Here is a 24,778-nt window from a genome sequence, read left to right on the forward strand (position 1 = left end):
CAACATCTTCATAAACAACTTGGATGCAGAACTTGAAGGAATACTAGGTTTGCCAATGATACTAAATTGGGAGGAGCTCTTGACTCCCTTGAAGGCTGAGAGGCCCTGCAGAGACACCTTGACAAATTAGGGAGCTGGGCAATCATCAACCATGTGAAGTTTCACAAAGACAAGAGCCAGATTCTGCACCTGGGGTAAGGCAACCCTGGTTGTGTGTATAGACTGGGGAATGAGATGCTGGAGAGCAGGGCTGCACAAAGGGACCCAGGGATCCTGGTCAATGACAAGTTGGACATGAGTCAGCAGTGCCCTGGCAGCCAGGAGGGCCAACCCTGTCCTGGGGGCACCAGGCACAGCATCACCAGCCGGGCAAGGGAGGGGATTGTCCCGCTCTGCTCTGCACTGGGGCGGCCTCACCTCGAGTGCTGGGGGCAGATTTGGGTGCCACAATGTAAGAAAGACATTAAACTATTGGAGAGTGTCCAAAGGAGGGCCATGAGGGTGGTGAAGGGCTTTGAGAAGAAGCCATATGAAGAGTGGCTGAGGTCACTTGGTCTGTTCAGCCCGGAGGAGACTGAGGGGAGACCTCCTTGCAGTCTTCAACTTCCTCATGAGAGGAAGACGAGGGGAATAGGCACTGATCTCTTCACTCATGAGCAGTGACAGGACTTGAGGAAACAGCATAAAGCTGAGTTAGAGGAGGTTTAAGTTAGATATTGGGAAAAGGTTTTTCACACAGAGGGTAGTTGAGCACTGGAACAGGCTCCCTTGGGAAGTGGTCATAGCACCCAGCCTGTCTGAGTGTTGGACAATGCTCTCAAGGCACATGGTGTGATTCTTGGGGTATTCTGTGCAGGGTCAGGAGTTGGATTCTATGATCCTGATGGGTCCCTTCCAACTCAGCATATTCTATGGTTCTGTGATTCTTCCATGTTTTACATATTATCTATCTTGATACCATTCTTTCTCACTTGATGCTTATCTCTATATTCCCCTTTCTTCTGTTCCTTCTCGTAATTTTTGGTGTCTTCAGCCTCCATGTTGACCACTACTACCAAAATATATCTGCCGACATCCTGTCATAAGCTTGCATGAAATAAGTTGCAAGTAACTGGTCACAGCGTGTTTGTAATTATGGTGAAGAAGACTGTTTTGTGCTACTGATGTTGTATAGTAATTAAATGGTAAGATCTGAATTGGAAAAGTGCTGGGAAATGGCTTACTCCAGGTCAGAAGGCAATGACACCTATTGGGTTCCATGGACTTTTTGAATTTCCTAGCACATTGTCTTTTTCCTGAAGGAAAGGGAAAACTATGGGGAGTGAGAGGACAAGAAATTTTTGTGACCTATGTCAAACTGCAGCCAAATAGAGTACTGTAGAAAAGTGGACTTCTGTAAAGTGGGAGTGATATAATTTCCCACACACCATCTCTTAATGTCCTTTGTATTTATCTTCAAAGCTGTTTGGGATCAGACTTCTTTTTGGCAGGAGTTACAGACAATGACTGCTAGGCTGATGTTCTTGTGCAAGGGGATGGATGCCAGCAGCAGAGAAACAGAATCTGCAGGGACCTCTCTTCCAAGATTTGCAAAGGTGGAAATAGATAAGACCCGCACCACGCACAGTAACATACTTTGAGCCATGCAAAAGGTAGAAGGGATATTGAATTGCTTGGTGCCTGAGGAATGATACACCTTTTGCTGACATGTGTAGAACAATCTAAGAAACCTGGATTTGGGTAATCTAAATGGTGGTGTTTGAAAAGAGATCATAGGAAAATAAAAGTCAAATTTTCTGGAACCAAAACTACTAGCAAAAAACGCTAGCACACATCTTTTATTTTCTGTTAAACCTCTTTGTGTGGAATTTGGCTTCAAAAACCTGGAATAGGTTCTCTTGCTCTTAAGGCGAGGTCATGATAAGGGGAGAACAGTAGATTTGGCAAGTCTGAGAAGCAATCTATTGCTTATTTTTGTTGACCTTTGCATTCACCTTACTGCTGAAATAATATTTTTTCAGAATTATGAAGAGAGGAAATCTGTTCATAATAAAATCCTCATCCTGCTCAGATTTTATCCCTAATAAAGGGTGTTGCTACATGGTACAAATACCCATGGGAACTATAAACATAGTACTGAAGTATTTTCTTACTGTTTGGGACCCTGAGTCACGTTAGGGTAGAATAATAAATAATATATTTTCAAAAAAAGGCTTTTGATGCTACTGTTGATATGTATTTTCCAATAAATGTGCCATGCAGACTGCATAAATAGCCCTGGTGACACCCAGAACTTGCCCCTCTTGTGTGAGCATGTAAAATATTGGTGTACAGAATCAAGGCTTTGGGAAGCAGCAAAGTTCATGCAGTTGGAGGACTTGCTCCACAACCACAGTCTATGATGCTGAAGAGGCATCCTTTGTCCTTAGGACTGATTGCATTAGACTCTTGTTACAGTCAGTGGAGAGAAACAGGAACATTTAATGCTGCTATTCATCTTAATCAAAGAGGTCATCCGCCGTAGAAATACTAACTGATCACTCTCCATTGACTCAATTGTCTACGTGTCTATAGAGACAGACATCTCTATAGATGTCAATAGTATATTTTCCTGGGGTGAAAGGAGACGAATACCAATCCCCAGGGATTTTGGTGGCACATAGATGTTACAAAAACAAAGTCAGTATGAGATGAATGATAAATATTGTGCCAGGAGACCTGTAAAACCAGGCCTTAAGATTTTCAGTCTGGGCATCCCAAATTTGCAGACGCTTTCAACTTTCTGTTACTAAAGATCCTCTCTATCCTTGTGATTAAAATTAGTGCTGATTTACCTTGGAAGGAGTTTATAAACACTGTAAATTTGTATAATTTTGACAAACATCACAGGAAGACCAGAGAAGAAAATATGTGCACTAGCTTTGGATCAGGACAGAAGTACCTTGCCAAGAAAAAACATGTCGAGCTGTATACTGAATAACACTTTGTCATCACTCTTCCACTGAATACAGTTCATCCTGTGCTGTAGCTGCCAACATGGCAGTCATTGTGTTTTCAGGATTTACTAAAAGATGGGAGTACTGTTATAAATGATTGAACACCCATTCATATAATTATGACTTGTGAGATGAAATGCTCTATTTAGAGAATAAAGGGTCATCGCTAGTGCTAAACCACTGTGAGGTGACCACAGCACTGGCTTAAGAAGCTGTCCAGAGAGACAGGAGTGACAGCAGCTCTCTTTGTTGGCCATTTTCCCTGGACCTGAACTGTGGGGTTTATCCATCTCACCGCATTTAACAAGGCTGAACAGCAACAGCCATTTTTCTCCTGGGCATTCTCTCTGGCTCTGGCTCCCTCCATTGATATGGCGGCTGTGTCACAGCAGGGAGAATGCTGGTGGTTGCTGTGACACAGGGGCCCGGGGTGTGTATAGAAAAGGCTGTGTGAGAGCCTGCCCAGAACGGAGGTGAAGAGGCCGGAGCATGAGGCGAGAGGGCACGGAGGAGGGCAGGGAGGGGAGGCCAGCATGCTTGCTGAGCCCACACAGCAGGCAGGGGTTGCACATGGTGTGACAGATGGCAGCTACCCCTCCTTTTCCAGAGCCAGAGGTCCACACAAGGCTCTAGCCATGTGTCCTTAGACACACAGCCAGAGATTCACTACCTTCTCTTATGACATTGATGCCAAGTTAAGGTATTGGGAGACTTGTAGAGCCCTGGGCTGGGGTAGCCCATGGCCAGGGAGTGTGGGTGCCCTGTTGTCTGTTCTGCCTTTTACAGCTCCATGCCCAGAAAAGGACAGGACCAGACATGGCACATACTGATCCTCAGCCACACAGAGAGAATTTCAGGGGCATCAGATCAGAATGGAGCAAACTCCTTACTTTCTGGTATTCATAGTTGTGTAATGTGCCTGCAGTAACTCTGAAAGTTGCTGACATGATGTAGCAGGTTTGGTTTGTAACCAGGGACTTTTCGTGTGTGAGGTGAATGTGATAACCACTACACTACAGAGCTCTTCTCCTCCCCCCACCTTTCTCCCTTCTCCCACTGACAATGTAAAAAGACAACCCTTGAGATGTTCAGTCTGTTTATCACTTCCATAATAACCTTGTTCAGTCCATTTAGGAAGAGGAGTCTCTCTTGTCCATGCTATGAAAACATTATCACAAGACGGCTGCCCGGGTTGGTTCTCTGCTCGCATGCAAGTCCCTTCCCCCTGACTTGCAGCTTTCCCCACAACTGCTTTCGAGGGTCCACTCTTGAAATTACTGGGGTGCAATTTTAAGGTTTGAGCCGTTCAGAAATAAAAGTTATCTTCACCCACCTCTGGGAGCATTTCATCTCTAAGAACAGAGGCCCTTCTCCTTCTCTGGGAGCAAAGGGTCTTCCTCATCTTCATCTTTAGGACTATCTCTGAGAGCATCTCTAGGAACTGAGGTTTTCTCCTTTTCCATTTGGAGCAAAAGTCCTCATAGCTTCCATCTCTCCCTGTTCAAACTTCTCATGAAATTACAGCTGCTTCAACATCTGCCTATCTCAGTGCAGGTGCTTTTGCTCACAAGTACAAGTTGAACGCTCCACCCCCCATGCCTTCATGAAATTACAACAGGTACTCTGATACATCATAGCTTCACAACAGAATTTCAGCTTTAATCATCTCCTTTTTCTCTTCCCTCAGGTTTTCAGCTCTTCATAGTACTAAAAGGGTTAATCTCACCTCAGCCTTGCAGCTGGAATGTCGCTTATCGCTGTTGGTCACATGATCTCTGCTGGACAGCAGGGCAGCTTCAGCTGAATCTTGGCCGCACTGGAGAGGGGGAGCTGAGCTGCTCCGGCTGCCCATAGCAGAGCTGTGGGGGGGGTTCCGTGGGTGGAACAGGGCCCATCGGCTCCAGGATGGCCTGGCCCAGCCTGGCCTGGCCCGAGCAGGGGCTGGGCCGAGCCCTCTGGCCCCCACACGGGACCCGCAGCCACCTGTCCCAGCACCGGAAACAAGACAGAGAGGCTCTGCCTCGGAGTTTCCTATTCTTAAGTGTGGATCACAGAGGCGGTCACAACTTTAAGTGGCTTAAAGAATTGTCCATATTCAGATTGGCCAGCTGATAGGTTCCGTTAGGTCCCAGAGGAAGCTGTGAGCACCCCTTTGCAAGAACATCACTTCCAGGACTATGCTTGCTAACCCATGACACATGACAAACTAAAATTCTTCCTTTCAAGAAAGGAAATGAAATCTTGAAATCAGAGAACCAAGTGGAACAAACACTCTGGAAAGGAGATATGATAAAATAAAATGCAATTGAAAGAAAGAAAATTGGGAAATGGAGCCACTACAACAAAATGGACTGAGATGAAATGAGGTGCAGTGAAAAGGACCAAAACTTGCCAAAATTATTCCCATTGAAATCCTGAAATCAGGGAAGAAAGGTAAACAAAGAGACAGGAGACGAATTCGAAGAAATGAAATGCTAAAAAAAAAGAGAGAAAATTGTGAAACCAAGTGAAAACAATAAAGTGAATGGGACGACATGAAGTGCAGTGAAATGGACAGAAGCTTGCCCAATTTATTTTCATAGAAATCACAAGATTTAATTTCCTTTTCTGAATGGAAGCTCCTTGGTATGTTTTAATTGTCACACCTGGATTTAGTTTTTGGAGAGAAGGTATAGAATACTGTGGTGTCTCAATGGAGATTAGATACCAGTGGTTTTGTGTGACTGGAAGCACGTGATTCATTTTAGGATTTGATGTGCCAGACAAGTACTGCCTTATCCCAGGCTTTAATGTGACACAGCTGAAATTTTCTGCACTCTGAAGGAGGGCATTCTGTATGTGGTGCTGAGCACCCACCATCCCAGAGAGCCTGACTTCCCCATGGGCTTTCTCCCTGACTGAAGAAGCAGGATGGCTCCAGCCAAGGCTGAGCCTGTGTTTTTCTTCCCCTCCTATGCCTGTGGCACAAAGGTGTTGCCTGCACTAGTTCTTGTTGAAGAAATGAATGAGGTTTAGTCAACTTCATCAGGCATCTGCTTCTCAAAAGCATGACCTAGCCTCACATAGTTTTGCCTCCTGGCCAAAGAATTTAAAATAATTACTTCTCAGGATTTAATCAGTCTTATTAAATGAGTCATTTTAAAAGACAGAATTCTTTCTGTAATAGTGTTCAAATCTGGGCACAGTTACTGTTTTGGCCCAGAACACAGCAGAAATGAGAGCACATAGTATCCAGACAAGAAAGTATTTTTTTCCACTTGAAGCAAACAGGTTTTCATTAGTGTAGCGGGTTCAGTTCGTAACCGGGCAGAAACACCAATTTAGTGTAGTGATTCTGTTCAAATTATCACTTATTTACTTTCTGTGAGATAAGAATTAGGAGAAAATAAAGCAGGCACAAAACTTAAAAGAATATAAAGAAGCTTATTAACAGACCTAAAAGGAAGGAAAAAAAAAATCATACCACACCTTCAGGACACTTCTCCTCCCCCTACCTTTCTCCCTTCTCCCACTGACAATGTAAAAAGACAACCCTTGAGATGTTCAGCCTGTTTACCACTTCCATATAACCTTGTTCAGTCCATTTAGGGAGAGGAGTCTCTCTTGCTCATGCTGTGGAGACATCTCCACAAGAAGTTCTCTCATGGCTCAGTATCACAGCGAGCCAGCTGCCTGGGTTGGTTCTCTGCTTGCATGCCAGAGTCCCTTCCCCTGACTTACAGCTTCCCCCACAACTGCTTTCGAGGGTCCAATCTTGACCTACTGGGGTACCATTTTAAGGTTGAGCCGTTCAGAAACAAAGGTTCTCTTCACCCATCTCTGGGAGCATCTTCATCTCTAGGAATAGAGGCCCTCCCCCTTCCCTGGGAGAAAAAGGGTCCTCATCATCTTCATCTCTAAGACTATCTCTGGGAGCATCTCTAGGAACAGAGGTCTTCTCCTTCTGATTGGAGCAAGAGTCCTCATCACTTCCATCTCTCCCTGTTCAGACTTCTCATCAACTTACAGCTGCTTCAGCATTTGCTTATTCCAGCGCAGGTGCTTTTGCTCACAAGTACAGTTTGAATGCTCCACCCCCCATGCTTCCATGAAATTACAATGGGTATTCTAATATATCATAGTCTATCACCACCATAGCTTTACAGCAGAATTTCAGCTTTTAAGCATCTCCTCTTTCTCCTCCCTCAGGATTTCAGCTCTTCGTTCTTTACTTAATGTCTGCAGGCTTCATCTGTTCTGGAAGAAACTTACAGCACTAAAAGGGTTAATCTCACCCAGGCCTTGCAGCTGGAATTTCACTTATCATTATTGTCACATGATCTTTGCTGGGCAGCAGGCAGCTTCAGCTGAATCTTCGGCCGCACTGGAGAGAGGGAAGAAAGCCGGGCCGCGCCGTCTGCACAGAGCAGGGCTGTGGGGAGGCCGCGGGTGGCCCGGATCCGGCCCAACAGGTCCCGGCCTGGACCCGGCCCGGACTGAGCAGGGCCTGGGCCGGGTCCGCTGGGCCCCGTACAGGCTGAGCCCAGTTACCTGTCCCAAGGCAGGAAGCAAGAGAGAGCTTCCTGGGGTTTGTTCATTCTTAAATGTGGACCACAGAGGCGGTGAAAATTTTAAGTGGCTTAAAAAATTGTCAGTATTCAAACTAGCCAGTTGATAGGTTCTGTCAGGTCATAGAGGAAGCTGTAAGCACCTCTTTGCAAGAAAATCAGTTCTGGGACTATGCTTGCTAACCCATGACAATTAGCAACATTGTACTATTGCAATTTAGCAAGACTTTCTGTTTATTCTTAGCAAGAAAAAGGAGCTTGAAGAGTGCAGAAAGTGTGTGTAGTTTCCAGGAAACCCTATCCTGTGTCTCTTGAACTCTGTTCAAGAACCCACTCCAGACAAAAGGTGTCCAAGGCACGTATCCAGCTGGTATAGACTGGCAGCAGCATGCACAAAGTTCCTTGGGCTTTAGTCTAAGGGCCTTTGCTCTTGAATGTAGGTGAGACTGAACAAGATGTTCTAAAAATAGAAAATGAGTCCTTTTCGTTGTTATTTTGTAGCCACCAGGGTGCCTATGCACAGAGGTTACTGAGATAGTGTATAGACCTTGTAACACTGGAGATAATGTCACCTAGAGAGAGCTGTGAATGTGTGGCTAATGGGACATCATCAACAGGAACATAGTCACTGTCTGAGTTTGACATCCTTACTAAAGCTACAGAATTCATGGTAAAGCTGGATAATTTAGAAGTGTTACATCTCTTCACTGTATTAAGTGACATAAGTTAGAGAACAGTTATTTCCTTGCTGTAAAGCTACTGATAACAGGTAGGATTTTTCAAAAAATAATAGGAAGATAGATTCAATTGAAATTATGTGAAATTTAGACATCCTAGTTTCTTTTGAAAAATTCATGTATACATCTTTTTGCTTCTTAAAAACATGTACTGTCATGTAATGACTTCATTCATTTCATCCACGAAAGAGGAAAGAGAAGGATGTCAGTTCTTGTGAGATCTAAAGGAGAACTTTCTGCTCTGGATGTTTTTGCAATTAGGTGGCGCCTTTAGAAATTAGCCTGGAGAACCACAATGCTTTGTGCTCCTGGTAGGAATGTATACTATTATTAACATCCCTCACTGGGGTTGATGTACCCTTATGCACTTCATCTGTGTGCGCACCTACTAAGTCAAGATAACTGTAGTCTTAGCAGTGACCCAGCACTTAAAGAGTCACTATGAAAGTTAGCTGGCAAAGTCAAAACTGGAAGATGTGGCTGTGCTTGAGTTGTCATGACTGAAACTTCATCCCAGATTATTTAAAATGAGACTCTCATTTTGTGGAGAAGGTAGGTTCTCATTTGTTTGTAATATCTGAATGACATTGAATGGTGCTCATGGGCAATGTGCCTTTTTGCTTTATAGAGTATCATGTACTACTGGTGTATTACAAAAGTGAAACACAGGTTCAAGCAGCTGAGAAAGAGGTTGGCTAGCATATGTAAACTGATCTCAGAGTAAGCTTGGAATAAGGAAAAAAAGACGGTAAAAATCATTGAGGGGAGTACTTCAGCAGAGACAGAAAAATCTTTTAGCCCAGTGAAACAAGAGCTTAGAGGATATGGAAGTGCTGCATATAAATATACTGGGGGAAGAGAAGAAAAAGGCAGACTGCTTTTGGTCCAAAGATGGTCCTCAAATATGAAAGGAGTTTTTCTGATCTTGTAATATGATGTCTTGGGGTGACAAACTGGCACATATGACTATGTAGTATGCAATATTAATGCATTATAAATACAATATTATAAATATTATAAATATTAATCAGGAGATGCATCTGATAACCTCAGGGTTTCTTTTCAGGGTTGGGAAGATCTGGGAAATAACTAATTTATTTTATTTTTTAGACTTTGAAAGTTTCCTAGGGCAAGAGCCTGTCCTCATGTTCAAGTGAGTCACAGCTCTGAGCCCTGTGTCATTTCTCCATTGGAGTGAACATCAATACTGTCTGCATTTTGGTTGCCTCTGAGTACAGTCACAGTTGATAGTAGCTTACAGCACTTGCCAGTCACGAGTGAGATAAGCTGTGGAACAACTACTGAACTTGTGCCAGTGCTAAGAAAACCAGGCTAACCACCTTCCTTTTTGCACTGTTGAAAGGCCCTGGAGTTGTAATGCTTTCCGAATGGAAAAGTTTCTGGTATCACTGTGTCCATCTCTCCACATCCAAAGCAGTGAGTCTGGCTCTCCAGGTTTCTGTCTCATCTTCATCCCTTCTCTCTTAATCTCCTTCCTTCACTTCTCTGACCCTTGTTTGGCTCCAATCTTTCATCTTCAGGGAAAATGCCAAACTGAATTTGGTTGCTGCCAAGAAGCTTTGAGTCAATGCTGGCAAAGGAGAAAAGCTTCAAGTTGTACAGCATGGCACGTGCCTGAAGCCTTCTGCTGTCTGGTTTCAGTAGAAACACTTTGAGTTGCACAGAACAGCCCTGATTCATGCAACTGTGTGGTAGTCTGGCACTGAATTGAATTATAGGCTTGGGATTTCTTTTTGACCTATTACCATCCCAAATACATGTGTGCTTTGGGTCAAGTTCATCCTTCCTCTTAATTTATTATGGCTTTATTTGGTGCTAAACTGATGTAGTGGTAAATTGACTGTGTGCTTGGTAGTATGGCATCCTTGTCTCTCTCCTTCTGTAAAGCAATGACTCAAAATACTTCATCAAAACAAACCTTATAAAGAATTTAAAAATGTGTCTTTGATGCCATAATGTTTCTGTTTCTTTGTTTCTGGGAGATTTTCTTTTAAAATTATTAGTAGTACAAAAGTACAAATGGATCTTCAAATATTTATGGATGCTGGATTTTTCTAAAAGGTATTGATAATACACACATGATATGAATATCATGCTAATTAATCCAATAAAACTAAGTATGGTAATTATTATCCAGCAGCTAGAATTAGTTTGTAGTCTAGATATGGACATTAAAAAAAAAATCCGAAAAGCAGCCATCAGGTGTATTCTTTTAGTTGAGAGAAGTTAAATTAGAGGGGAAATGTATTAATATTAAAATGGTACATATTGAAGCAAACACTTGGAAGTAAATGGTCACAATGGACTTGGGCAGAAGAAAATGGATGAGCAGAAACAGAAACATGAGAGGCTTAGTCTAGGAGAAAGAAAATTATTATAATGGTGAAGGAGCCTGAACACTGAAATAGATTGTTTGGGGATACTGTGAAATCTCCATAACTAGGATTTTTAAGAACAGGGTAAATAAACATAGGTCAGGAGTGATTTAGGCAGAAATAATTGTGCCCAGGGACAGGATGTACTACATGACTTCCCTTTGGGAATTATGTCATTATTTGTCTCTTTATTGATGACCTTTGAGGAGTTCAGGGATCGTGTGAGTATGGAGAATGACTGCTCCTAGTGACAGTATAGTTGCAGTTTATATTAATGGTGCTTTTCTTTGGAATATGTAATATCAGATGACTCTGATAGAATTTCTGGTATTTCATAAGCACTTTGGAAAGGGAACACTGTAATTTGTACAAGAGAGTAATCAAAAATTTTGGCAAAAAATTTGAAGGGCTTACGCTTTTTTATATATGTTTATAACATCTACAGTCATTCTCTTTATGTAAGAATTCCAGTGATGAGGCTCATCAAGGACTTCAAAAGCACTTTAGGTGAGATCTGGAACTTGTTTATGAAATTTTCATATTACTTCTTAATGGCCTTCCTGTCAGGCTTTTTGTGCACTGTTCATGTAGTGACTGCTATTTTCTTACTAGGAATGAACACACAGTATGACAAATATTCCTTTTACCTTGGTCAAAGGAAGTTTTTTCCTTTTCCACAGCCAGCTGCATGTGTCCAGCACCGTGTTCCTGGGCTGTCTTGAGGAAAGCTGTGATATATCTCTTGAATCAAATCTGTCTGCCTTAGTGACTGCAAGAGACTTTGACTATTTATGCCTGTTAAGAGATCATGACACATCTTATGAAAAGACAAGCTGTGTTATCAAAATAGTGCTAGCCACACAGAAAAGCATCAACCCTCCTTATCTTGTTTCTTTAAATGCATCTCAGACTGAATTTAATGGTGCTGCTATTTTTACTCAGACATTTTTCAGACTACACCCACTCTGCCTGACATAGACAACCCCCTTAAAAAACACAAGAAAAATTTAAAAACTTGACTGCATTTGAACCCATTTACATTTTTTATCTTGTCAAGTCTTGTCAAGACTACAAGTTTGAAAACATGTAAATGCTGTTTAAGATTGCTACTAATAAATATTTTTTCCCCCTCCCTATGCCTTTAGGCGGGTCTTTCCCCCTGCTTCCCTCCCCCTACCAAATGCAGTTATTTGCTGAATTTTGTAAACTAGAAACACCTGTTCTCAATGCATTTTTAGAAAATAATTATTATTAAAAAAAAAAAGCATAGATGTAAGAATTAGAATTACAGTAGGATGAAGTACCTGGAGTGTCCAGATTAAAACCAGTATAACTTAATGATGCTTTAGGAGGAATATTAGAGAACTATGAGAATAATTATTATTGAAGAAGGTATAAACGTAATGAATTTGAAAGTAGATTGGTTCAGACTCTGTATGGTATTTTCAAAGCTTCTCTGAAGTCCAGAAGAGTTGCTATTATCTCTTCAGATACCTTGTTGGTATCTTTTCCATGAAAAGCAGGAAAATTTGATAAAATTACATACTTCCAAGTAGTCGTGTTGCCCAAAGCTGCATTTATCTCGTCTGTTTCTGATAGTGAGCTGGTGAGTGATCATGCCTTGAAGCTGGGATGGTTGTTCTTCAGCAAAATCCAGGGGTCTACAGGAAGGTATCCCAGGGCGAACACAGCCTGTTGGTTGCTGAAGGCACAGCCTATGACTCTGGGGGTCACAGCTTGGGGCTTTCAGAGTTCCTTTCCTTAGAGATGCCTGCTGGTTTGTGTGGCCAGAGCTTTGAATGTCTGCCTGCCTCCCTCCCTGTGGCTTGCTCTTGAGTAAAGCCCAGCACCTGTGCTTACTGTTACATTACAATTTCAGTCAGGTTGCAGGAGCTAAGCAGGTGATGGCAGATTGTTATGGTTTTGAAGCAGTGTCAGGGAGACATGTTTAATGTGTATAAGTGATGCAGGGAAGAGGTAAGAGCCAAAGGTTATGAGGGAAAGACAGTTTTGTTTTAAATGTTTGCATTTCTGACCGCAAAAGTGGTGAGTGGCTGGGGACACTACAATGAGGAGTGATGGGTTCTTCATCTTTTTGGATATTGAGAGTCTGCATACTTTATTTCAGGTAAATAATGGGAAGCAGAATTATAGGATATGCTATGGAAAAGGTTGGAATAGATGATCATATATCTTGTTCTGGCTTTACTTACTTCACATGTAATGACTGCTCATTTACTGCATGCCTCTCAAGACTGCTTGCCATGTGCTTCTGATAAACAGCTAATGACTTTTTGTAAACTGGAATATTTTCTGCCAATACATTGAATACAGAGACAGTCTCCTCTTCAACAGTCCCAATAGGTGAGGTGGATGAGTAAATCAAGGTGTCTGGGCTTGAAGCAGTTGTGAGTCTTCTTTAGTGCATTTGCTGGAATCACAGAAAAGCTACTGTAGCCATTCTAAACCATACCAAATGTAAAATAAGGATCAGGATTTCTTTCTTCTTGGGGAGGAATAAGGTTTTGATGCTTATATTTCAGTAAAAGCTACTCTTGTTTCTCCAATGTAGTCTTAATAGTTAAATTTTCTTAGCTGCAGTCTTGAACATAGTGCATATAGATTTATGCTTGACTACTGATACTGTTATGCTATCTTCATGCCAACTGTTTATGGAGTTGCACTGTAAGCTGCTACCAGCTCACTGCATTTGTCTTTTTTCTAGATATTCTAGACAGATTACACTTTGGTTTCCTCCTCCTGCCCCCCCCCCCCCCCCCCATCCAGTTTTTAAAGGTTTTTTGGCTTTCTTTTCCCAAAATTTTTGAAGTGTAGGAGCAAGAATAACATTTGAACCTTTACATAATAAGGAGAAAATAGTTTAATAATTTATCATTGTTTCAGTCACACTGAAGTTCACAGTCTTTCAACAGTAGTGCTGCCTAGAGTGAACTTAAATAATCATTTGATTATTTATCAATAAATACTGAGGAAGCTGTAACTCAGTAACTAGTAGAGTGTGTGTCAAACAAAATGGCCAGGTGGTTTGGCAAAATTAGCTACAGTATTAAACCGCAGCCAGTTGTCTCTCCTTGTATGTTTCTCCTTAGATTTATAATCTCTTAGACATCCAGTTGCAAGTGATTTTTTAAATAATTTTTTCACAGAAGTCTACAATGTGATGCAGAGTATTTTTAAAACAGACCTTTTTTGAATGATTCAGTCAGCTCCAGTTACTGATAAGAAATGGCTGAAACTCCTGCTTGCTTTGTGGAAAATATTTCAGAAGAAACTGAGAACCAGAAGGTATTTCTGCCTACAAAGTAGTCTTGTTTATCTCTTATAAAATATATATATATATATATATATATATATATATATAAAATACCCTTGTCACCTGCTCAATGTTGAGGGTTTAGTTTATTTTATTGGTGCTTTTAAAAAATTCTTTTCATTGTTTTGGGCAACTCTCAAAGATTCACTAGAGCTGTTTAACAGCAAAATAATGTAGCCAGAGCAACTGGGCCGCTATTGGACAGGGTCTAGTCCAGATATTAATGTGTATTCATTCAATAGCCCTTTGCTAGGATATTTGCAGAAACGATGACGTGGTTTTACTTGGAGGCAGAGGCAAGAGCAGGGTGCTGTTGCCATGTCCTGCACATGGACCAAAAGGGGCTTCTGAAGCCCTGATTTGTTCTCCCAGGTGATGCTGAGCACGACAAGGAAAGACTTGGTGTTCACAGGTTTGTTTATGAATGAGAAAGTGTAATCCACCCTATCTTAACCACCTTTGATTGTATGGCTTTATTATAATGTCTCTTGTTTCTTTTTTCCCCTGAGATAAATCTGCTCATCCTTCTTCATGAGTTTCTGGGAGTTTTACTATCATCCCCTTGATCTGTTGCTCTTCTTATGTTTTAACTCTCCTTACTTCTAGAAACCAAGAGACGGCAGCAGAACAGAGGCTTCTTTCTACCACACTGTTCACTGCCATATCCATATGGAAAGTACAAGCAAAGGCTTTTTAACTGAAGCTTTTTCCTCTCTATTCTGCAACATAAAGAGATTTGTTTTTCTTCTGCATAAATCAGGCTGTGCCATAAAAGTTTTGAGAAGTTAAAGATCCATATTTTTTCTGATGAGCGCCTGCAATGAGTTGAAATCAGGTAGTTTGGGAACTGAGAAAGTGTGCTCACCACCCAGCCAAAACCATTCCTATTTTGAACACTCCTAATTGCCATTCAGAATAGATTATTGGAAATGATCTAACAAAGAACTTCGAGTAGCAACTGGACCACTGAAAAAACTCCATGATCTGCTAAGAGATAATTTGTAAACTGAAAGTTTATGCAGGAATGTAGTATAAAATAAAGCAATCTCCATAACAGCCACAGTCAGTTTTCCTATTTGGTATGTGTTTTGTTACGTTGCTACAGTGAAACAGCCAAGCTAGAATAGCAGAAGCAGGAAGTGTACAGATGCTTCTGTTTAGCATAGTTCTGCAGAGCTCACCAAATTGTGCATCAGCTACAGGCAGCAGGAGATCACTCAATTATTTTTTCAGTGTTTCTCCAAATGTCTCAGAAAGAAGCTGCTAATATTTCGCAAGTTCCTTAGAGAATTCATCATTGAGGTCTAGGTAGCTCCTCTGGTACCACAAAGGAAGTACTATATTATTGGGTGCCAGCAGTGCAGAGAGCAGTCAGCATCCCATCATTTCCTGTTGCTGTTCACTTGCTGCAGAGAAGCGGTGCTGACAGGTTACTGTAGAGAGCAGAGAGCTGTTGGTAAGCCTATTTGATTTTCAATTTTCCTTTGCTATGTGCAGCATAACTGGGTATCCTGCACTCTCTTGTATATTGTGAATAATTCCAGTCAGCTTCACAGATGAATCAGAATGTAAAGATCCGTCTCAAAGGATGAGATGTAACTGAAGTAGGAATGATTGCATTTGAGAAAGGAGGTTTTAGTGCATATGACTTTGTGTGGGATGCTGTGACCTGGAGGCAATTTTTCCACTGGCTGTTGATAAATATGTCTGCTGAGGTCACCAAGGGCACAAACAGGTATTAACACAAGGAGAGGGCAGGAGACCAAACCTTCCCTCATTTTCCTGCTGTAAACAAGGGCACATTCCACCTTTATCTCTGCAGAGGACTTGGTTTTTGAACTGCATACTACTATAATTGCTGAGACCATATGCACTCTGCTTGTTGCACTGTATAACCCCTCTGAGTTTCATGTTTGCACTAGAGATATTTTTCTTCATGGTTGCCAAAACTCAGGTTACAGAGTATGAGCACCAGCTTCACCACCTATGTCTACCATGCATCCTGGTGACCTGGGCTTTTGGTGAACCCCCATTTTTGGGGGCCTCTTGGTGACCTCCATTGTGCCAAAGTGGGCCTCCCTCTGTCCATGCTTATTGTCTGGAAGATGCACAGCAGATGCCTCTTACGAGGTGCTGTTGTGATGAGCCACTGCTGTTAACGCTTGCTTCTCTGCCCTATCTTTGAACTTACAGTACCGTGCATTTTTAAGGCTGTAATCATGCCAGAAGGCTGATGTCACTGCAGGGCAAAACAGTGGAAAAAATGGGGTTAGACTGAAAGCTTTTATTCCGATATAAATATCTGAGATAACACAGGCACTCCCAAGTCTTGACAATGCATTTCTCTTTCCATGTGTTTCCTTTTCTTTTTAATAAAACATGATCTGTTCCCAAATTCCCACTTCCGTGATGGAAGTGTTAGAATTGGACGAGCTTCATGTTAACCTCCTGAAAGATTAGTGATCATCTACACATATTTTAATGGCTCATTAGTGTAAAAGGAAGTGTTGCTGGACTGATGGGACACCAACATTATTCATACTCAAAAGTAAAATCTTGCTCTGAGTTCACTTGCTAATTCCCTCTTGGTGAAAAGGGCAAAGTGCAGCCATTAAAAGGTAGAAACCAAGAAAACACAGACAAGTGCTTCTGACCTGAGTGATATGCAGGCAAACTCATCACTGAAGGAGGTTAGATTGTTTTACAGGTCTAAGTGGGTGCAACTCTCTGGGATTAAGTAGAGCTACTTGTCTTTACAGCAGCAGAGAATGTAACACCAAATGTTTAATAGTTTGATACACAGTTCAGAGAATAGAAGTCTACATCCATCACTTAATTTTATTGAACATTTGAACTGTCCACATGTTTTCTGGTGTCTCCAGGTCACATTGCGACAACAAGGGAAAGCACTTGGAATATAAACAGTGAGATCTAGTCTAAAAATGAAGTGTTGGAGATGGATTTGAATTTGAACTGTTTGCTCTGTTTCTTCTGTGTGCATCCCCTGTGTGCATCTGACTCAAGCCCCTTTGGCACAGGTATGGGTGTAGCTGTTTTAAAGTCTACATTGCCTGTAACCACTGATGAGCTAATCACCTCTGGCTACACACTGCTAGGGTAAAAGTTTATTTAACATTGGTCTCTGCTGAGAGCTGACTGAGTAACCTGGTTACTTCTCTGATGTCAATGTTTGGCTCTAGAGACACCCTAGTAACATTTCCTCTGGCACATTGGAGGAGGTATTGGTACGTTTGGCACCTCCTTTGACATTTTGAGGAAACTGCAGGGAAAAAGATGCCCTGCAGAGCTAAGCTGTAAGTGCCTCTGAAGTGGGAATAGGCTCACAATATCGCTGTGCTAGCAAGATGTACTTAAGAATGCTCACATCTTGCAGGTACTCAGTGGCATTACTTTAATTTTGGTAAAATTTTACTCCTGTAATTCATTCAGGAGTAATTAACTTTTTGACTTGCCAATATGCTTCAGTTTAGAAATTACTAATTTGGGTTTTACCTGCATTTGGACCAGTGGCTTTGGTTAAATAGTTCTCCCCTGATTTCTAGTGCAGTGATTCAGTCAGGAAGTGTTTTGCCAATATCAGTAAGTATCTTAAAATGCCATAATTCATTTTTAGTACAGTCAATAATGGCAGACTATGATGAAGGCTCAACAATTGTTTTACTCTACCTCTCCCAGTGAAGCTACATATATGTACATTTTCTCTTTAATAGCTGAGGCAGAATGCCTCATATATTGTATGTCTTGTGAATATTTTATTTACGCTGAAAAAGTTCATTGAAAAATTACTTCTCAATGACTGTACTGCCCCTTTATGTACTTACATTATCTTTTTTCCCTTTCTGTTGGTCTTCCACTACAGATTTCAAATATTTGTAGCTCTGGTTCATGTTCCTTCCTCAGGGTAGATTATAGATGCAGACAATAAATTACGGTGAGTTAAGAGCTTTTCATTAATCTCTGATGACTGATATAAGTCAGTCATGATGTCAGTCACTGATGAAGCAGTTTCAAAACAAATAAGTTTAACTCATGCAAAAAGTCTTCCGTAAATAATATTTTTTTCTGTCCTGTTCATGTCAAGAGATGTTAAGGATCAGTAATAAGAGAGGTTGCAAGTAAATAACTGGTTCTTTAATAAAAAGAAGAGTTCATGATAGGGAAGAATGCTTTTATTGAGAAGTTGCAGTAGGATACAGGATGACACATGGAGAGCCAGTGAAAGAAGGAGGCAGTGCGTTTATCTGACCAAATTCATATTTCTTATATGAACCTAAGTTGGCTGTTGAACCTTGTTTTGTAGTCAGTGGAGAAGAACAGGAGCTTCTGAGATTTAGCTTTTAGACAGCTAAAATAGATCAGATGAACCAAACCTAAAAAAATACCCTTTTCTATGTGTTTTTAGGGAGCACCTTGAGTGACTAGTTTCAGAGCAGACATCTCTGAGATGTCCCACCACATGAGTCTTGATGTTACCTGGCTTACTTTTAGAGCAGTGGCTGTGATAAATGGAAGGTGTTCTGCTCCAAATTCACCCAAGTAGATGTGGCTCTAGCAAGGGTCTCTGTTGCACTGAGCTGATGCCATGAAGTCTGATTTTGGCTGTGTGGGGAGGCAATGCTGAGTCCCATGGTGGTATTGGAACCTCAGTGATACTTCTTGCTCAGGTAGCTCAGATAGCTGACTGAAATCAAGTTGGATAAATCTCAGTCCAACATGGTCAGTGAGTCTGTTTGTCTGCCCCTCTTTCATAAGGAAAACTGAGAAATCTTGATTCATCTTGAACAAGAAAAAAATGTTTGAACTATTCATGTGAGCAACTCATGGTAAAACTGCAAATGGTCAGGAGAGAACTGATGAGGTCTGACTTTTTTAAAATGAGGGATGATTTTTCAACTACCTGAGAGGATGCCCAGAAGTAAGAATGTTAGTCTTTGGAATATTCCTGTAACTTCAAACAGTTATTATTTTAGTACCGTTGCATAGTGGTTTTTTAATCATCGCCATTATGAATTTAATAGGCATGCTGTGTCTGTTCCTTAAAAAATATCCTGTTCTTGGAAGAGCTTAATTATCTGTTTCCTCTCCTTTTCTCTTTTTTTACTATCATCCCCTGCGCTATCAATCCCTTCATGTTTGTTTTTTTTTCTTTTTTTAGAACACTGAATCTATTTGTGTCTCTTAAAGTCTACTGATTGTTGTCTGGAGTCCTGACAAATTGAGATGGTTTCCAAATGGAATTTCCACGTATATTAACATAATGATGGTATTGTGTCTACATTTATTTTCCAAAGATTTATGTTCCCTCCAAAATGTGAGCTTTGTAGATAAAGAGAGCTTGTGGCAGATAGCTGAAATTAAATTTTTCTCTAAGAAGTTCAGACTCGGCTTTGGAAATGTAGCTCTTAACAGAATGGTGGAGACGCTGCTGCAGTTGATTGCTATGATGTTAGCCTAGGAGATCAAGCTAACTGCACTGTGTAATTATTACATTGCTATGAATGCTCTGGATGATATCACTTAATAGGAGGAACATCATTATCAACACTCCTTTTTCAATTTCAGATTGTGGTTAACTGATTTGACATTAAATTCCCCTTTACTTTTGTTCTGCACTGCAGAGATTAATTGTTTTGTGGCCAGAGATCAACAGAATATTGATCCACAAGTCAAATCTGTCTACCCACCTTTTACACGCTTTTTGCTTACTACATGGCAGAGAAAATTAAAGTGATCTGCTACTGTAAGCTTCTATTTCAATATAAATCTCTCCTTTTATCTTAAGCTCTTTATCACAGTGAATTCTGCTCACTCAGTTACTCCTGTCTGTTCAGATTCACCAGTCCTAGGATCCTTCATGCCAGACAGTATCTGCTTCAGTAGGATTGGAATAATTTAGCAGCTTTGAAAATGCTACTGTCATTTATTCTAGGAGTCAGCTGTCTTAGAAGAACCCAGGAAAGGCCAAAGTAGTTTGCATTTATTGGAAAACTATCGCTTGTGTTAGTACTACTGACTTTTAATTTAACTGCAAAGATGAGAAAGTAAATATTATTTTGGAAACTTTAGTCCATAGACATTGTTGAGGCATTTTTTTTCCTTATTTAAAAAACAATAAATCATGTGTTAATACTGGAATTCCAAATTAATAAAAAAATGCTAATGCTCTAAAAGGCTGGAATTCATAAGCTAGAAAAATGAAAGTCTGTAAAAAATATCCTCAAAATTCTTTGGAGACAAAGCTGGTCATTGTATGCACACATTTATCTAATTGAAATAGACTGTTTCATGAGCAGAGGACCAAGGTGCATTTAAAAAAAAAAAGGCAGAAAAGAGCTATCCAACATTATCCATCTTGGGAAAAATACAAGATCTGTCTTTAGGTCAGAATAGTGACAATTCAAGAAAATTCAAGAATGAATCCAGAAGGATCCAGTCTGTGTGCCTTGTTTTGCCAAGGAGGTTTGTGAAAACAGCCCTGCCCCTGCTTAGAGAGGAACTTGTGAGTAAATCCACAGCACACTTTGGCCAATGACAAGTGTCACCAGAAAGAATCAATATAATTCTGTGATTTGTGCACCCATATTCCTTTGAAATTACTGCAAGAAGGGCTTGGGAATAAAAATTAGCATTCAGTTGAGAACTCCGAAGTCTTTGTACATAAATTATGGGAAAGTCCAAATTTGGTCACTAAATAAACATCATCACCCATCTAGAAAGATGCAGGCAAAATGGAAACAGTTTCTGCTGTAGAATATACGTAGTGTAGAGTGGAAGGGAAACCCACTGGTTTTAGTAAAACTGTACCTTACTTGTCCTTCCAGAAATGAGTTTCAGCCCCACCTGTTCATATAATAAAGTCAATGATATGATGAGGACTTGGTTCTTTAGAAGTGTATCAATTAAAGCTATCATAAACTTTAGAGGTTTCTAAACTAAGATGCATGAGGTCTATTTTAAGAGCTTAACATATCATGATATATCAAAATGAGCTGTAATATGGCAGATAACCCTCACTATTTATTCAGCTTTTGCTAAACATTCATTCTATATATAAAGTGTGATGGAGGAATAGTGGTGTTGCTCATCAGTGCTCAGTCTTAGCAAGACTTTGCAGATGTTATACCAATTAATTTGTATTGGAACTGGAAAAAATGGTTTTGCTCCTGATTTTGACTGCAGAGATTATTAATAAAGCCTTTTGCAAATACTTTAGCAGCATAGATAAGAGATGAAAATCCTGGAGTTTATGATGTTTTCTGGGAACCATAATTCTGCATTAAGTTTTTTTGCATATATGCTTTCAGCCAGGTTGGTCAAAATATTCCACCACTACTGAAGTATTCTGGAGTTCATACAAGAAAACAACTAGTAAACAAAAAAGATTTGAGCAATATTTGAACACAGTAACATGTTGAAATTCGTTAATGGTTTTAGAAGTCTTGACCAATTATTATTTTGATATTCTTTCTAGCAGTGCCTGTGCCTTTATGAGTAGGAACAATGAGTTCTTGGTATCATTTAGATCTCAAGTACCTAACTGTCTCTCCCTTCACCCCGAATCAAAGTTTTCTTGCAGGTGGAAGAGAAAGAGTTTATTCCCCTGCAAAAATAAGAAAACTTTTTAAGCTCTTTAGTCTACTTCTGCAATGGACAAAAGTTTTAAATTTTTCAGTATTGTCAAGTTTTATTAATTTTGTAAATTATTGGGGGGTTAATCATAATGAGATTTAATATTCTTTTTGGATTCTGAGATCTGAGAATTTGGGACTTATATTAAAATCCTGGCTTGTACCAAAGGAATTTTTTGTTTGTTTTTGTTTTTTCTGGGGGTTTAAAGTGTGATCCCAAACAGCTCCATGTTGCTCAACACCTTCTTCACTTTTATTTCATTCTGTTTGGTCACAAGAGAGGAAGAACAGAAGGCAAAGCTAAGCTTGATCATTTAAGAACAAATACTGACTTTCAACATGTTCAGTAAGAAAGTAAATTTTATTTCTCTCACTCTGACTTCTCTGTGGGATCTGTCTGGTGGACAACACAGGTATCTTCTAGAGGAGGTAAAAATAACACCATTACAAAAGTCTAGTCTTGAGGTCTCAGATTCTCACTTGCATAAGGGAAGCTCACTATGGAAGGACATGATCTATGCTATTAGTAGTAGTAGTACTTTAAGATAGTGTCTTTTCTAAAAAGTCAGTGCACACATGTAAGATGGTAGCAGAAATGTTGTACTTCCTCAGCATGAACAAGTGCTACTTTCAGTAACTTTGTTTTCCTACAAAACTGTAGGCAGCAAAAAGGGGCACTATGTCATCTCAGTGACATTTTTATAATCATTAACATTTCAACTTGAAATTCCCAATAGCTGCAGAGAGGCTCAGTAGCTGAAATAAAAGTGTCCACAACACTGATTAGAAGCTGAAAGGATTAGCTTGATGTCTCTGATGTTAATGCTTGCTGAAATGAAAAGGAAAAAAATGTTCAAAGGCCCAGACATAATGTACCTGACTTCCTCAGACCTATCAAAGGGTTAGCATCAATAACCAAGTAATGGCTGCTTTATAGTTTGAATTTTCTTACCCAATGTTTTCAAAAGGCTAATAAAAAGCCACACTGCTGAGAGGAAATTTTAGGTTGGAATGACTGTAAAAATAAAATAGTAATGACAGAGCAATTTGTCTCAGTCTAAGAGTGGAAGTTAAACCTGCAACTGTGCCACTCTTGAAGAGCAAGCTGGAAAAAAATAAGTTGCATATTTTCATGTGCATGTCTAAGTATGCTAAAAAGTAAGGATTGCATAGGAATGAAAGTTTTTAAAATGCTTTTGTTAAAGCTCTGCTTCTCATGGAAAATGCCCCTTTTTGCTGTACTAGAAGATCTTAAACACTCTCAAAGTCTAGGTTGTTGAAAACAGGCATTTTAAAGATGTTGACTGCAATGTCATTTTAAATGTTATATCAAACTTCATATAGGCTGCAGTCATGCAGCTAATTGTTCAACTATTTAATTTTTATGTAGGCATCGGCCTTCATGGAACTGGAAGCAGAGTTCAGAAAATACTGTTTAAGAAGAGGAGAATTTGGGCCTAGAACAATGTGATAACACACTCATTTGTACCATGGAATCATTGTTAAAATTAACTTCATTTCTGTACCTGCTTCAAGTTTCTGTAGTATTGACAATAGCTCTTAGGGAAGGGAAAAAAATGTTGGTTATACTGAATCTTAAATAATTTGTATTTTCCCACTTTAATTTTTGGGCAATAAATGCATACAAGTGTAAAGGTCATCTGGTAGAAAAGGGTTTTTCTGTCTCAGGTGTAATAAACACTTTTGTTCTCTTTTTGTCTGAAGCTTGAAAAATCTTCCATCTAGAAAACAGAGCACAGGAAAGTAGTTGGTGAAATTATGCACAATTTTTGGAAAGCAAGCTTCTGCAACTCTGTCAGGTAATGCCATCAGCACCTCTGGAGTTCGCACCTACCCTTCAGGTTATAAAATATCATAGTGGGACTTCTTTGGATTTCACTGGGCCCAGAGAAGCTGTACCAAAAATTGAATTATCAGAAATTATATCTTCAGCTATAACAATGTGGGTTTTGAAGCCAGTGGTGTCTCTGAGTTATTATCCCCCATTCTACACTCAGAAACCAGGTCACATACTGCCAGCTGTACATTCTTTTTTCCTTCTGTATTTGGGGTTACATCCAAAAGATTTCTTTTCCCTTCATAAATGTAATCCATGGAATACTCAAATGCACTTCTTCACACAGGAAAAATAATGTGAAGTAATGAGAAGAGAAATCCTTTAACCCTTGCTTTCCCAAAGCAGATTATTTCCCCCCTTGTTGAATAACTTTTTATATGTATAAACCACATTTATCCAGTTGTGTACTGTTGTGTTTGTTATGGTGGAACTGAGAAGTGATATCTGCCTTTGCAACGCCAAAATTTGTGGTGCAGCTAAGTTTCTTCTGCTAGTCCAATTTCTACACCATCTTTCTGGGTGGTTTTCACAAATACTGCCAAGAGTCACATTCTTCGTTTTCCTAGCTTGTCTAGCTTTTAATTTTCCATTTTGTTAGTTGGCTGTTTTGTCCATTTTTTTCCTAGCTTGTAATCTCAGTGCATAAGGAAACTTCGTTTAGATTTATACACTTCAGCAGAGGCTTCTCATTCCAGTTTTTTGTGACACTGTATGAGAAATAAAAACCTGCAGTCATAATGAAAGATTACAGAACATGAGTCCTCATTCTTAAAGTTGTGCCATGTGGGATTTAGTCATAGTTAATAAGTACTATGTATATTCCAGTGTCTTTTATGTGCCATTTGTCAGCTCTGTTATGTAGACAAGGTCCCTTGTTAACTGGTAGCCAAGGTCATCCTATATTGAATGACAAAATAAACTTGAGCATCAAATATACTGGAAACATTGGATAATTTCCTGTGAGAACGACAAGATCCGTTACAATGGGCTAAATTTCTGGTTTGATTTTATTTCAGTGAAGTTATATCTAATCAGTGGCATAGCACATAAAGTGAAAACTGTCTAAGATGCTAATTGTAAAGTATTTATAAATAATTAATCCCAAACATTTTTTGTTCAGCCTAAAACTCTTAACAAAACCTCACTTCCATTTTTTTGTTTTGCTTTCCCCTCCAATGATTAACTCATGTTTTCAATGCGCCTTCTTTGCCCCATGCAGAAAAATAGCTGTTGGGTGAGTTATGGGCTTCTGGCATGAAAA

General features: G+C 40.0%; 1 long non-coding RNA gene across 1 annotated transcript; it reads left to right on the top strand.

The window, feature by feature from the left end:
- Positions 1-15,411: 15,411 nt before the first annotated feature.
- On the top strand, positions 15,412-24,145 carry LOC116436382. Its single transcript, XR_004236993.1, has 3 exons — positions 15,412-15,466; positions 16,893-17,048; positions 23,385-24,145. It is a non-coding gene; the product is annotated as an uncharacterized LOC116436382 (long non-coding RNA).
- Positions 24,146-24,778: the final 633 nt, after the last annotated feature.

The sequence above is a fragment of the Corvus moneduloides genome, chromosome 2 (assembly GCF_009650955.1).
Source record: "Corvus moneduloides isolate bCorMon1 chromosome 2, bCorMon1.pri, whole genome shotgun sequence".
Lineage (NCBI taxonomy): Eukaryota > Metazoa > Chordata > Aves > Passeriformes > Corvidae > Corvus > Corvus moneduloides.